This window comes from Lutra lutra, chromosome 4, assembly GCF_902655055.1.
Source record: "Lutra lutra chromosome 4, mLutLut1.2, whole genome shotgun sequence".
Classification (NCBI taxonomy): domain Eukaryota; kingdom Metazoa; phylum Chordata; class Mammalia; order Carnivora; family Mustelidae; genus Lutra; species Lutra lutra.
Window position 1 is genome coordinate 142,444,990 of NC_062281.1, and position 14,190 is coordinate 142,459,179.

The window sequence follows — 14,190 nt, forward strand, 5'->3', positions numbered from 1 at the left end:
ACACTTCCTAGCTGATGGTCCCATTTCCACTTTCCACAAATTCATCCTCTGCACTACCTGAAGAATTATTTTTCAAAATAGTGAAGTGAATATATTACTGTGTCCTTAAAGAGCCTCCCAATTATTCAGAAAATAGAACACATTCTCCATTCTACGTCAGTTGTGCCTTCACGATGGGCTCTAACTTACCCTCACCCTTTATCTCCCACCCTCCCACCTCCCACCTGTAGGAAGCCCACACTTAACCGCAGAGGCTCCTGGCCATCTGAATGTTGAGTCCCCTCACTCACTTCCCTGCCTTCTGCTCAGGCTGCCTCTGTAGCCCTCAGTCACAAGTTTACTTATTCTTCGAGGCTGGGACCGTTTCTTCCATGAGGCCTTCTCCAAGTTCCCTATCCAGAATGGGTTGTTCCCTTTTCTTGTTTGATCACAGCACATTCCTTTTCTTCACAATAACCATGTATAATTAAAGGTCTGTTTGCCTGGCATTTATTAGCCTTGGGGAAAACAAAGGTCCACATTGCTAGCATATTCTTTGCAGTTCTTATTGTCCTGTGTCATTTAGGTGTCTCCACTCCATTATTGCTCACAGTAATGGTCACGAATGGACTCTCTCTGGTCCCAAACACAGTGCTAGGGACACAGGAGGCATTCAAAGCAGGTTTAGGAATTCCCTTTTGGGGGGGCCATTAAAACACTATAAAATGTTTGAAGCATCATGTCTTTTAAAATACAGAAAGATGAATTGCACTCTGAAATAAAGCTGAATTGTATATGCCTCAAGGGATGTGGCCCCAGTTGTAATGTTCCTTCACCAGCTCCTCTAAATATTTTACTTAGCTCCCACTTAACTGTTGATCTCTCTGCCATTAGTGACCCCAGGGGCGAATATATGTCACAAAGGTTCCCAGGAACTAGAACAGCTTTGCACAAACAGTATATAGAGCTATGTGATCTAATCTCCAGGGTAGAATGTTCTCCTGTAGCAAAAAACTAATGCTTCAGGGTCAAGATAGGGGCTGCCTTTCAGCCTCAGACCCTTCAGACCCTTGGTAAGTAACACAGAGAAATGAAAATTATCAACGCCCATGTTTGCAACCTACAGACAAAAAGAAATTCTTGGGTTAAAATCAAATAGCTTTAATGGAGTTGTCCCTGGAAAGAGGAGCAGAAGCTTTTCTATATTTAAATTAGTTTAACCACTTGTTTTCTGGATGACTTAGAGCAAGATGTCCTGTGTCTTAATTCAATAATTTCTAAGGCAGTGATATAGATTTGTTGTAGGAATGCTGTGAGGATTAAACCTTGTGGATGATATTGACAGCTAATGTTTACTGAGAACTGCTACTGATTTACCTTATGCAGTTGGTGTCCTTTTACCACTGAGGAAAAGGAGGCTCAGATGAATTCCAAGACCACACAGTTACAGAGGAGCAGGGCTGGGACTGATTCCCAACTTATCTGCCTCCCCAGAGACTGGCTGGGGCGAGTCCATGGAACAGACCAAGTTCCCTAAACAGATTAACCCACTTTCAGAGCCTGATCAGCATTGGGATCTAGAAACAGCATAGCTAAAAGCTCACAGATCACAGAACCTGGAAAATAACCTTGGATCTTTCCAAAGGAAAGAGTTACATAGATCATGTCTTTCTATCATAGCAGGTCTCAAGGGATGAACTTTTCAGAATGTGAGTTTGTGTTTTTAGGCATGGTTTCAGACGTTGGAATTAAAGTCTGATTAGAAGGTAAATTTCTTAGCCTTTTCTTAGAATTAAATGCGTTATATTGAATTAGAATTAGAAGAATAAAAATGAACATACAAATGATAAGGTCCTTTTCTCCTCCCCACACCTTTTCATTCCAGGCTTCATGGTGATTAAAACTTTTTTTTTAAGACTTTATTTATTTATTTGAGAGAGAGAAAGAGCATGAGCAGAGGGAAGAGACCAAGGGAGAGGGAGAAGCAGACTCCCCGTGGAGCAGGGAGTCCAAAGTGGAGCCCAATCTTAGGACCCTGGGATCATGACCTGAGCCAAAGGCAGATGCCCAACCAACTAAGCCACCCAGGTACCCCAGGCTTCTTGGTGATTAAACCAATATATTGTTTTGCTTTCATTGTTAGCGGCTGCCGACACCTAGGCTATGGCATCTTGGCTTAAGGATTTCTTCAGAATGTTAAACAAATAAATAAAGGAAAAAAACCCTATAAGACAATTCTCCTTTGGGGAAAACAAAAACATTTCTTGATTTAAAATGAACTCATAGCATCAGAGTTGATTTTTAACTGTGGAAAAGATACTAAGAAAATTGGAAAAGAGATATATACCTTCAGGTACACTTGTACATAGAAACAGAATGAATGAATTTTTGGACTAGACAACAAAACATATACCTAAAATATAATCCAGTGAATCATCTCTAGTGCAGGGATTTTCCTGTGCTAAAGCCTGAGAAAGTATCATTCTTTAATTTGCAAGCCTTGTTGAAACGTAGCTCATCCTTATCCTAAATCACTTTCTTTTGCCAGCAGTCATTCAAGTTAAGTCTTGAAGCCTACATTTCTGCAAAAGGGGCTCAAAAACAGCGACATTTACAGTAGAATTTAAGACCCAGAGCCAAAGCTAACAGAGGTGAATGAAGAAAGTATACACCAGAATTTAGTGATCCTTGCCTAGAGGTTTTGTGCTCTAAATTCATCCCTGCACTCTTAACAAGGAACCAGCTGCCATGGAAATTTTTGGCTTCAAGCTTCTTAAGAATGAAACCAAGACACAAAAAACCAAGTCTAACCTATAAACTTCTTAGAAGTCTGCAACTGTTTAACCTTACATATAAGATGGCTATATTTTGGATCTTTATATTTAATGAATGAGATTTTATTATAAATATAACCACTTCTTATCAGTTGTGTCTGACAACAGAAGCAAAAGGATAATTTATTCATTTATTAAACCATTAACAGATATTTACTGGGTGCCTAATAAAAACCAGACTCTACTCTAGACATGGGTGAACAAAACAACAGGAACAATAAAAAAAACTCCAATGAGCTTATTCTGGGGATCAGAGGAAGGAGATAGACAATAAATAATAAGCATAACAAATGAAGCAAAGTATTTGGTATTTTAGAAGATAATAAATGCAATTTTTAAAGGCAGAGCAAATAGAGGTTTGAGAATGCCAAAGTAGAGAGTTCCATGATTTTTAATAAGGTGGTCAGGGTAAGTCACTGAGCTCATGACTTGAACAAGCAGCTGAGGTGGAGAGGAGGATGTCACACTACAGCTTTCTGGGGGAAGCGCGCACAGCCAAGGAGCCAGGGAAGAGTGGAATGAGAAGGGATAGTGGTGGGTGTTAGCCTGAAGGTTGGGGGTGTCCGCACCATGATGGTCTTGAAGGCCACTCCAAAGACCCTGGCTTTACTTTCTTCCAATGCCGCTTACTGCTGTCCCTTCTCAGGAGTTCCCTAGGGTGGGGGTTTAGTCAGGGTTGGTTGCTGAGAAGAGGATAGATGACATAGAGGAAGCAACCTCAGAGAATGCCTGCTTGTGACATGAACCGCCATTTTTCATTACTCTTTGGAGGCTGACTTTGATTTCCCAAATATCAAGTTAAAACAGAAGACAGAGATGGACTTCAAATAGGTTAGGAAGTGGAAAGGGAGTTTGTACTGAGCTAAACAGAGTGAGGCCACCATTCCATCTTTCCTTCCTGTCTGTTGGTCACTTTAGAACAAGTGGTTCATACAGGCTCACCAACCCCGTACCCCCGCTGCGCTCGTAGCCAAGTCAAATGATGTCTCCTCAGGCCCATGGACAGTTAGTAGCTATGTTTTAGACAGAAAGAAATCTCACTTCATTCTATTCATTCTGAAATTTCCCCCAGTCTCCAAAGAGACATTTTCTGACATAATGAGTGTGAGTGATTCACACTCTAAGGGTTTTTTTTTTTCCCCTAAAACAATTAAAAAGTACATCCATTGCTGTAGATTATTTCTGGCCCTAAAAAAAATTCTCCTTCAAAGGACAAAGGGATAGATGCTTTTTTCTTATGCTGTTATACTTATTTTTATACTATTATTCATACACTTATAGAAACTTCTTAGTACGAAAATAAATATATTATTAAAAAGATAATACAGTGTGTACCACTAAGTGACTGAAACACGAGGCCTTAGGAGAACAGACATCTCACTAGATATGTGGGATCAGGGAAGAGAATTATGACAAAGAGCTAGCACTCCCAGAAAAGAAGGGCACATTAATAAACTTTAAAAAAAGAACTTGCAAGCTGGAAGAAAGTTATCGTTCATATTATTCATCCATCTAATAATGCAGAAAAGCAGGTGAATCGAAAGGGGAAGGATCAAAGAAATGGAGAGCCATAAATCTGCCCTTTTTCTAAAATACTGTGAGGGATGTAAGTTGCATTTTTGTGACAGTGAAACACCAAGTTCCATGTAATTTCTCACGGTGAAGAGCATCTACCCATCCAACCAATCTACAAGTATTTTCTAAGTTCCTGCTCCAGGTCATTCAATGTTGTAAGTTCTTGAGGGAAGGCCCCCTTCCCTCAAGGGGGGCTTGAACCTGTAGCATCTGGGGACAGGATCACTTATTTTAAATCCAACATTTACTGATTTGCTCACAAATTACGCTTCTGCTAAACTTATTTTCCAAATTGATTGCTTCATTATAGAGCCCATTCTACCCTGATTATGGCCATTGGCTAATAAAAATAGTTTTTAATTCTAAATTCTACACCAGGAGGACTAACACAACCAAGGCAGAAGAACTTAACGATATAAAAATTGGCCTTTTTGATTATGATTAGCATTATAATTAAAAGCATGTAATTAAAAAAGAAGCATGTTATTCAAGAATTTCCTGCCTCCGGTCGAGGACATCTTCACATTTTTATGTGTCAAAATTGTGGGTATACTGTCTCAGTTAAATTTTAAGCTGGTAACAGAAAATGAGGCTTTTAGGTCTCTAATCCTGGTAGTCGGGTTTCTGTCCCTCCCGTCCCCCATTGGGTCACGTTGTCTGAGATAGTAGAACAAGATGGAAGAATCTGAAGTTATGCAAGGAAATTTTGATTCTTACACCTCACAGAGGGGAGCAAAAGACTGTGTGCTCAGAGGGCCCAACTAGCAGTAACTGAAGAAATAATGACAAAGGCAATCCAGATTGAATTCGTATTCTGCTCATTTTCAAGAAGACCAAAACACACAGCGCAGAGATTTCTTCTGACCAGCACAGGATAGGCAGGAAAGTTATGGAAAAAATTATATTTTTATTTTAAAGGTCAGGAAATGGAAGCAACAGAGAATTCACTAGGAAAAATATAATTGGTAACGAAGGAAAGAACAAACACATCTCAGATATGAAACTAATTCTTCTGTAGACAGTCATGGCTTATCAGAATGCAGGAAAGAGAACAACATATATTGAAAAAGGAAGGTCCTACCCAGTTCTCCATCTATCCTTCTCTGTAAGGCCTAGAACAACAACAAAAAGCATTACATCTTATGTGCCAGCTGGATGATTTTGGTCAGGCTGCCTGCAGCTCTGTCTGGAGGGGGCGTCTCAGACTACATCAGGGATATAGAATCTGGTCATTGTGTTGGCTGAGTATTTGGAAATGAGGAGTGGCAGCTCATGTGCCCCCGTGTTTGATATCCCTGGTCTAGACCCAACCAAGATCATGTTTGCCCTCTGAAGCTCTCCTTGAAGAGTAGAACCCAAGCTGAGCCTCTGGTCTCCCAACTAGCTGTGCTTGAGGTCTGTGCTGAGCACTTAGCATCAGAATGCATACAATCATTAGCCTCCCTTTGCACCGTGCAGCAATCCTACCAGGAGCAAATGCCAGTGTGTAGGAGACTCGAGCTTTCCTCCCCCACAGATGACTCTTTGTTTTTACTGAACTCAATGGGGTGCTGAACCTTCTGCCAAAGTGAGGACAGGAAAGGGGGTGGTGTTACCAAGCAGCAGAGAATTCATGGATTTTACTCACTGGAAGGCTAATTTGGGGGTGGCAGGGTGGGTGGGCCACCTGGAATAGGCAAACAGTACCAGACTGTCTCCAGTTCAAAGCTATCTCCCTCTCCCCATATTTTTTGATTAAATAACTCTATTATGGATTGCAAATCACCAGGAACGAGCTTAAACTAATAGCTCCCTCAGAAGGTCCTGCCACAGGGGAGAGAGAGGAGGCACCAGCAGCCATGCCACCTAGTCCCACATCAATTCTTTCTTCTTTCTCTTTCTCTTTTTCTCGATCTTCTTTTCTTTCTTTCTCACTTGTCTTTTCCTTCCTTCCTTCCTTCCTTCCTTCCTTCCTTCCTTCCTTCCTTTTTTCCTTCCTTCCTTCCTTCCTTGTAGGTTCCAGACCACTGTGGAGCCCAGTGTGAGCTCGAACTCATGACCATGAGATCAAGACCTGAGCCAAGATCAAGAGTTGGGCACTTAACCAACTGAGCCTCCAGACCCGCCTTTCACATCCTCTCTATCAGCCCTCTTCTCCTTGACTTTACTTAAGTCTTCCCTCGCTATTTTTATTTTATTTCTCACTCCCACAAGTCTCTTAACTTAAAGAGAAGCAGAGATGAAAAGGGAGGCCAGGGAGACAGACAACTAACTGCCCATTTTGCAACATAATCTCATGTCCTCTTTACATCAATCCTGACAGGATGGATATTCCTATTCTAATTTTACAGACTTGGGTACTGAGGCTCCATGTTAAGGAACTTGCTCACGAACACAGATCATAAGATACAGACTCAGAAGCCTGTGCTCTTCCTACTTAATCAATATTCTTCAAGAAAATGTTCTCTTTCTTGGTCCTCTTACCATATCCCCAACTTGCCCCTAAAACAGAGCTTCTCACAGAGGCTCTTGAGTCAGAAGACACAACAAAGTATTCACACTGAGAGGGATTTAAAGACAACAGAATCATTAGACTCCTACTCGGGATGGAAAAAACCTGCTGTGTTTTTAACTTGGAAGAAAGGAGGCAGATGCTGGAGTTCAAGTCCTGGTCGTCAAACCTTTAGCATCCTCTCAATCTTCCTGAGTTGATTGTTTCTTTAAAATGGGATGACCCCCACCCCCACCACCTCTCTGCCTGCTTAGTAGTGTGGCTGTTCATTCCATCTTCCTGATCATGACAGCACATATAAAATGTAAACTATAATTATAATGAAATTTTAACATAAAAAAATAACTTTCTTGCTTGATTGGGGAACTGAAATATGAGTCTTAGAAAATGAGATCTCATTTCTTCACAAGTAAAACAAAAGTGCATGAGGTCTTAGTATAAAATGACATTTAATAAAGTAGAAATCACACATGACATGACAGCAATCAAGGCTGACTGACCTGTCAGCCCAGCCTTGCTCTCTTGTCACACAGAATGGCATAGGAGGTACCACAGAAGACTAGGTCTATGGATTAGTGGGGGAAGAAAGCCTGGGAGGTGGGCTTCTGAGATGGGATCAAGAGCCCTTGAGGGACCATCAAAGGGATAGCCTTCAAAGGGTTTGTGAGTCCTCAGAAGCTGTGTATAAGATGTTTTAGAGGAGCTAATGAACTTTTTATTTTTTCCTGGAAAAAGAGCCAATGGCTTTTATCAAAAGTAGAATAATGTAGTGTATAGGAGTTCTGAATTAGAAATCAGAACTTCTGGGTTTAAATTCCAGAACTTCGCTTATTAGTTGTGACATCTAGGGTGAGTTTAATTAATCCTTCCATGCCTTAAATTTCTCACCTGTAAAAGGAGGGTAATAATAGTACCTATCTTGTAGGGTTGCTATGAGGATAAATGAGTTAATACGTGTAAAGCATCTGACACAGTTACACTCAGATGTTCACAGCTGCCACCACCAACACTAGCACCATCACCTTCATGAGTTCTCAGAGGGTCCATGAACTTAAAGGATGTTGACGAGTATTCACCATGAATACTCTGTTGTTCTGATTCGTAATAGTTAGCATTTACAAAACATCTCCATTGGGCTTTATATGCATAAAGCTACTTACAAAATACTAAGCACTTTACTGTCTTACTTCCTTAATCCTTACACGGACCCTATGAGGTGAGTAGTAGCAGTGTTAACCTCATTTTACACTTAAGATTAAGTCTTGACTGAGGCTTAAAGGTTTAAGTAACTTGCCCAGGGTCACGTGAGTAATGAGGGTGGAGCCAGGATGCAAACTTCATTCCGACTTCCTCCAGAGCCAAAATTCTCAGTCAGTACAGAACTGAACACTTCTGGTTCAAGACAGCTTCTCCAGGTCAGCCCACAGTGATTCGTGGCTTACCAAAACACAAACGTAAAGGTAGCAAGGGCAGCACAGGAGAAAAGGAAAAGATGCTGGTGCAACGAGAATGAAACTGTAACATTTGTCTTCTCACGTCCCCGAAAGCTGCGGGAACCACAAGTTTCTAAAGGACCTGGTGAGCGAAAAGCATGGCTGGAGCTGTGTGAGAGAGAGCGCTACTTGTGGGGGCCGGGAAGAATGGAGGTGTCCACATCTGAGACCTGGGGAGTGGTGAGGAAGCCAGGAGGCTCTGCTGTGGAGGCCATAGGGGAAGCTAGCTGCAGAAGATCATAACTTCTATCTGGAAACTGAAGTGAACACAGGAAGGGGTTTGGCCCAACAAGGGGAAGTTCAGTTTCTGTGTGCTGTCAGTGACATTGCTTAGACATTGTTTTCTGATTGGTAAGCAGACTCTTAGCTAGAAGGTTGCATAAAGCTTGCCCGTTATTTGTGACTATTAGCCCTCAGTTCCTGACACATGGAAGGTTCTTACCAAATATTTGGTGAACTGATTTGAAGGGGAAGTGGGAAACGATGTCAGTTCTCTCTGAAATAATTTAGTGGGGAATGCATAGTACAGGATCCCAGTGTGAATGCTGGCCTTCAACAGCCTTCTTGAGAAGCACCATACCTGCTCGGAGAGTTTGATGGTACTCAAAACAATTTAGGAATGCTTCAGGAATTTCCTCCAAGACAAGTTCACAGGAGTCACAAAAGAAACAGTTATTTTATTCACTTGCCCAGTGTTATGCACAGGGCTATTAATGGACTTGGCTCTAAATGATTTTTGGCTATTTGGGTTTCCTGATTTATCACTATCAATGATATTATTTAAACTGTGCCCCCGGCTTTGCAGATCATTCTGAGAACGAGGGAATGATCTCTAAATGTAGTATGTGTAATGATACTTCTTACATTTATTAACTCATTCAACCTTCACAATAGCCTTAAGGAGTTGGTACAGGAATTTTCTTCACTTACAGATGAAGAAACCAAGGCATAGGTTTTATAACTTGCCCAAGCCATGCATTTAAGAGGTAGAGACCAGTTGTTTGAATCACAGTAACATTACTGAAGTAAGAGTCCATCTCTAGCTCCCTCAACTGATCTAAAATGGAATTGTATTCATTTGTATGTTGAGTTCTCATTTTGTTGCTTTTTGTAAAGGTGTATTTTCTTAGAGTTCAATCTTCCACCCATTATTTTCTTTAGCCACTTTCAGAGGATAATTTTACTTTTTAGGCACAAAGCCATTTTTGAAAGATATAATGAAGGTGTGCTCCTACCCTGAATGTAGGGAGAGCGGTACAAAGGGAGACAAACAGCAGACACACTCATCTCCTGTCCCTGTTTCTATCTCCTCCATTAGGAAGAGTGAGCTGTGTGTTGTATTCACAGAAAGGGGTGGACATCCCCCCAAATCATCTTGTAAGGTAGGTATATGTTATTCCCATTTTAGACATGAAGAAACTGAGATGCAAATAGGTTTTAGAACCTGCCTCAGCAGTACTATGAGCCAGGGGTTAGTTCAGGTTTTCAGATTCCATTGTCTTTCCCAGGATACACCAGCTCTTTCAGGGCATAAAGGTACAAAGCTTCTATTCATGTTTAATGAAATATCAATCACAAATGTCCAGTATGAAAAAAAAAAAACCTGTCTTAAAGTTAGTTCCTTTAAAAGGTGGATCAGGTTTGGTTCTGAATTAAAGTCTAAGATACACAAGAAATCCCTGAACCCCTTTACTGAATTCAAGCCTTGAGATGCAGATATTTTATAATCCAAAACATGAAAACATAGAATGTTTTTAGGGCAGAAGACTGAAACTGGGAAGCAAAGCCATGACTCTCAATTAAGGGAGAAAAAGATTTTTAAAAATTCATATATGTATATATAGACTAGTGTGGTAATTAATTTCATATTTCGACTTGCCTGGCCATGGGGTACCCAGAATAAATATTATTTCTGGGTATGTCTGTAAGGGCTAGATTAGCATTTGAATTGGTGGATTCAGGAAAGTAAGCCCCCTCCCCTATGTGGGTGGGCATTATGCAAATCTATTGAGGGCCTGAATAGAACAAAAGGCAGAGGAATGAGGAATTCACCCCCCTTTTCTGTCTTACTGTTTGAGCTGGAACATCTCACCTCCTTCTGCTATGGGATCAGGACTTACACTGTCAGGTCCCCTGTTCTCAGGCCCTTGGACTTTAAGTGAATTAAACCATCAGCTTTCCAGGGTCTCCACTTGGCAGAGGACATCTAGTAAGACTTCTTAGCCTCCATAATCACGTGAACCAATTTCTCATAACAAATTTCTTTACACATGCGCACACACACGCACGTACACACATGCACCCTGTTGGTTCTGTTTCTCTGGAGAACCCCAACACAACTAGTATTGAAGAGCCAAGAATTGCAAAGTACTAGTTGTGCATCAGGTACCATGACTCGGATCTTCTGCATGCTTTGCATTGAGCATTTGGTCATTTATTAAATAACCCATGTTCTGCACTAAGCACGGAGTACAAAAAGTCAAAAAAGATTTGACTTCCTAGAGACCAGCAATAATCTGCACAAACAGTCTATAAGGACTATTATTAGCCTCACTCTACAGAAGAGGAAATAGAGGCTCATAACAATGATGGGGCTTTTCTAAGGTCACATAGGTAGAATGCTGTAGACTCCACAGCTGCCTCCTATTAACCCAAAATCCTAGAAAAAATTCTGTAGCCCAACAGACAGAAAGCACTTGGAAAAGGTGATAACCCTAGGTGCTAGCACAAAGAAATAGTTATGGCAAATTAAACCCATCATTATCTCGGATAGGTTTTCTGGTCTGGCAGATTTAGGTAAAGCTGTAGACATCCCATGTCTCTCAAATTCAGCATCGTGTTTAACGAGTTTCCATCACTGGCTTGAACAAAATGGAAATACATGACCGGGATGAGAGCACAGGCAGGCAAACCATTGTAAGGGGACCAGGGAGAAACAGGGTGTTTTCAATGGATAAACAATTAGAGGCTGGTGACATGCCATAGTGTTCTGTCCTTGGCCTGGCCCAGTTCACACATTTGTTTACTCACTCACACACACAAGCGTTTATTGAATGGCAATGATATATAAAAGGCTCTAGGTCTGGTATAGAAAATTTCGGGTGGACACCAAAGATACCCTAGATACTTCTCTTCAAAAGAGCTTCTTGTAAATCAGCTGCCGGGAGTGCTATGGGCACAACCCTTTAGGCTCTGCCTCAGTGGCAGAGGGCCACCTCACCCAAGGCATACGCCTTCTGAGCTTGCCCATATCAGAGTACGGACTGATGGGACAGTATAAGGGTTATTCCTCTTGGTCAAACTGTGGACAGCTCTGAAGGGTCATTCTAGTTCTGGAGTTCCCTGTCTGGTCAGCTCAGTCTGTTGCTGGACATGCAACACTGCTTAACTTCTCCTTCTTGCCCATCCTACCCCACAGGAGTTGAGCCCAAGGTCACTACTTAATAAATATCTTGTACAGTAAACTTGAAGGTGGAAAAGGAGTGTTTTTGTCCTTCGCTAATCTTCTAAATAAATAGCGCAGCTACTATCAAGGACAAAAATTACACGGAGATAGCATTTGGGTTTAATAATTTCCTTCAACATGTACCCCTGGGGCTAAAAATACATTATATGTTTATAAAAAAATAAAAAAAAATTTCCTTCAACAGTGAAACAGCCTGCTTCAAAAAGCAGTGTTCTTTTCAAGATACAGGAAGCATTGTCACTATTGGAAGGGTCAGTATCAACCAAACAAGCTGGTATTTTAATGAAATTTGTTTCTGTTCATCTGCTGCTGGCTAGCAGGCAGCACAGTATCACTCATGTTTAGAGTTTAGAGATTAGAAATTTTTAAAAGGAAACATCCTGGGTTCAAAAGGTTCTATGAATAATCTGCAGGTAAATGGGGAAAAAATCCATTTCCTAATGAAATTCCAGAAGTAATCTGAGATTACTTAAGACACAGTGGAGAAACTGTCAATGCCCATCACGATTCATTCACTCCTTTGTCTTTTTATAACAGAACTCTGAATTTTAGCTGGTTACATGTCTGTCCAGTCAAAGACTACATTTCCCAGACTCCCTTTCAGCTAACATGGCCACGTAATTAAATTATGGCTTTGGTCGTGATGTTTGCAAACTCCCAGGTAAACCTTTAAAGGAAACTACTTGCCTTTTATTTTCTCTTTCCTCCATCCCAAAGCTGGACCACGGAGGTGATGGATGGTGGTAAGGCAGGCACAGGCTCAGAAAGGTGGAACATTCATACAGAAAGTTTCTGGGTTCTCTAATAGTGCCTGGAGTAGGACTCTATCATGCATCTGATGTGCCTATCAGTTTTGACTTTTACAGGGGAGAAAAGTAAACCACTTATTTTGTATAAGCTCTTTCTTTTTTGGTCTCTGTTAAAGCAGCTTTACCAATATTCTAATTTGTATAGATACCAACTCAACAACTCAAATGTGAGTGCTGTTCCTATTTTGGTCAGTCAGCACAGTATCTTACCAGGATATCATATGATGGAAGGAATAGAAATTAACATCCTTTCCTGTGAGTTAACCCTTGCATTATCCCCTCTTCTTTTTTAGGGCTCTGCCCTGTCCTGCCCCACATTATACTTTATTCCCATATAAAAACCAAAGGTCAAGGCAAGATCTGGATTGAAATTACATTTATTTACCTATACAATGGGATTTCTGCCAACAATTAAAACCTTGATTTTCTATGCTGCTGATGCTTTGTTTTAGGGCAGAGTAATTTTCAGATAGGTTTGTATTATATATACACGTAGCTATATATGATGCATTCATCCACCCATCCATCCATCCATTCTTTTCTGGAGTAATTTGGCCATGTAGTGTGTACAGGGAACTATTCAAATAAAATAAGAACCAATATATGATAAGAGATCAAATGGGTTACAATTCATTGATTCATATTCACAGATGGATGAACAGAACAAATGAAACACAACTTAATCTTAAAATTCCTTAAAAGAAATAGAAATTAAAAATCCAACATAAACCATTGTTATGAATGACTTACCATTTGGAATTTCCTCTATTTCTATAAATGTAATGATTGATGCTTTTGTAGCATAAAAACCATAGCCCCATGTGAAATATATTGATACATTATTAACTAGCATAGGCTCTGTTTCTCTTTTTGTACCTGAATTCAGTGTAGACATGTAAATGTCTGATTGTCTGGCTGGAAACAACTGAAGTTGCATAAAGGATTTGCCATTTTTATCATGGCACTAACTGGATTTCAGAAGGTTTTTTTCTACTTATCTGGTTCTGGAGGTAACATACTGCATATATCATTTGTGAACTATTGGTACATGTGGGTTTTCTAGGAAAGGGTAAGGATTCTAAAACCAAGAACATGTTCTCAGTTACAATCTCTTTTTTTACTTACGTATAATCAGAAACACATGTAACTTTTCCTAAAGGAACAATAACAGCTCACTCCCCTATGCTAAATACCAAAAATCACAAACCTTTGGGAATCATAAGGGCAGAGCCAGTTTCTCTCACTAGAGGGAGTAAGCTGGGGGCAGGGGGGATGGGTGCAGGGGTGGTGGTGGGTGGATCCAGGAGTCCCTTGGTTTGTGGCATCGCTGGTATGCAGAAGCAGCCTAACTCTGTAATTACTTTCCCAGGGTGTCCCCAGCTACTCTTCATACTGCTTTCCTGAAAATCTTTTTATCAGAGTCTTAACCACATCATGTCAAGACATTACCTTGAAAATAGGTGTTGAGAAGAGCTCAGACTAAACCTTCTTGCTGCACTGCCAGCAACATATCTGGATGGAGGAATATCTGCCAGATGACTTG

The 14,190-nt window shown here is 40.7% G+C and overlaps 1 protein-coding gene and 1 long non-coding RNA gene across 28 annotated transcripts in view; one reads left to right on the forward strand and one right to left on the reverse strand.

Annotated features, from left to right (window-relative positions):
- The window catches only part of SGIP1 (SH3GL interacting endocytic adaptor 1), a 219,656-nt gene that overhangs the window by 95,238 nt on the left and 110,228 nt on the right, over positions 1–14,190 (reverse strand). The gene's annotated exons all lie outside the window — the stretch shown is intronic.
- LOC125098154 (uncharacterized) lies at positions 8,271–14,187 on the forward strand. 3 transcript variants are annotated; one of them, XR_007126740.1, is made up of 5 exons: positions 8,271–8,457; positions 9,691–9,754; positions 12,376–12,902; positions 13,534–13,657; positions 14,017–14,187. It is a non-coding gene; the product is annotated as an uncharacterized LOC125098154 (long non-coding RNA). The 3 variants fall into 3 exon arrangements; XR_007126739.1 differs by having other exon boundaries at positions 12,376–13,657; XR_007126738.1 differs by lacking the exon at positions 14,017–14,187 and having other exon boundaries at positions 12,376–13,855.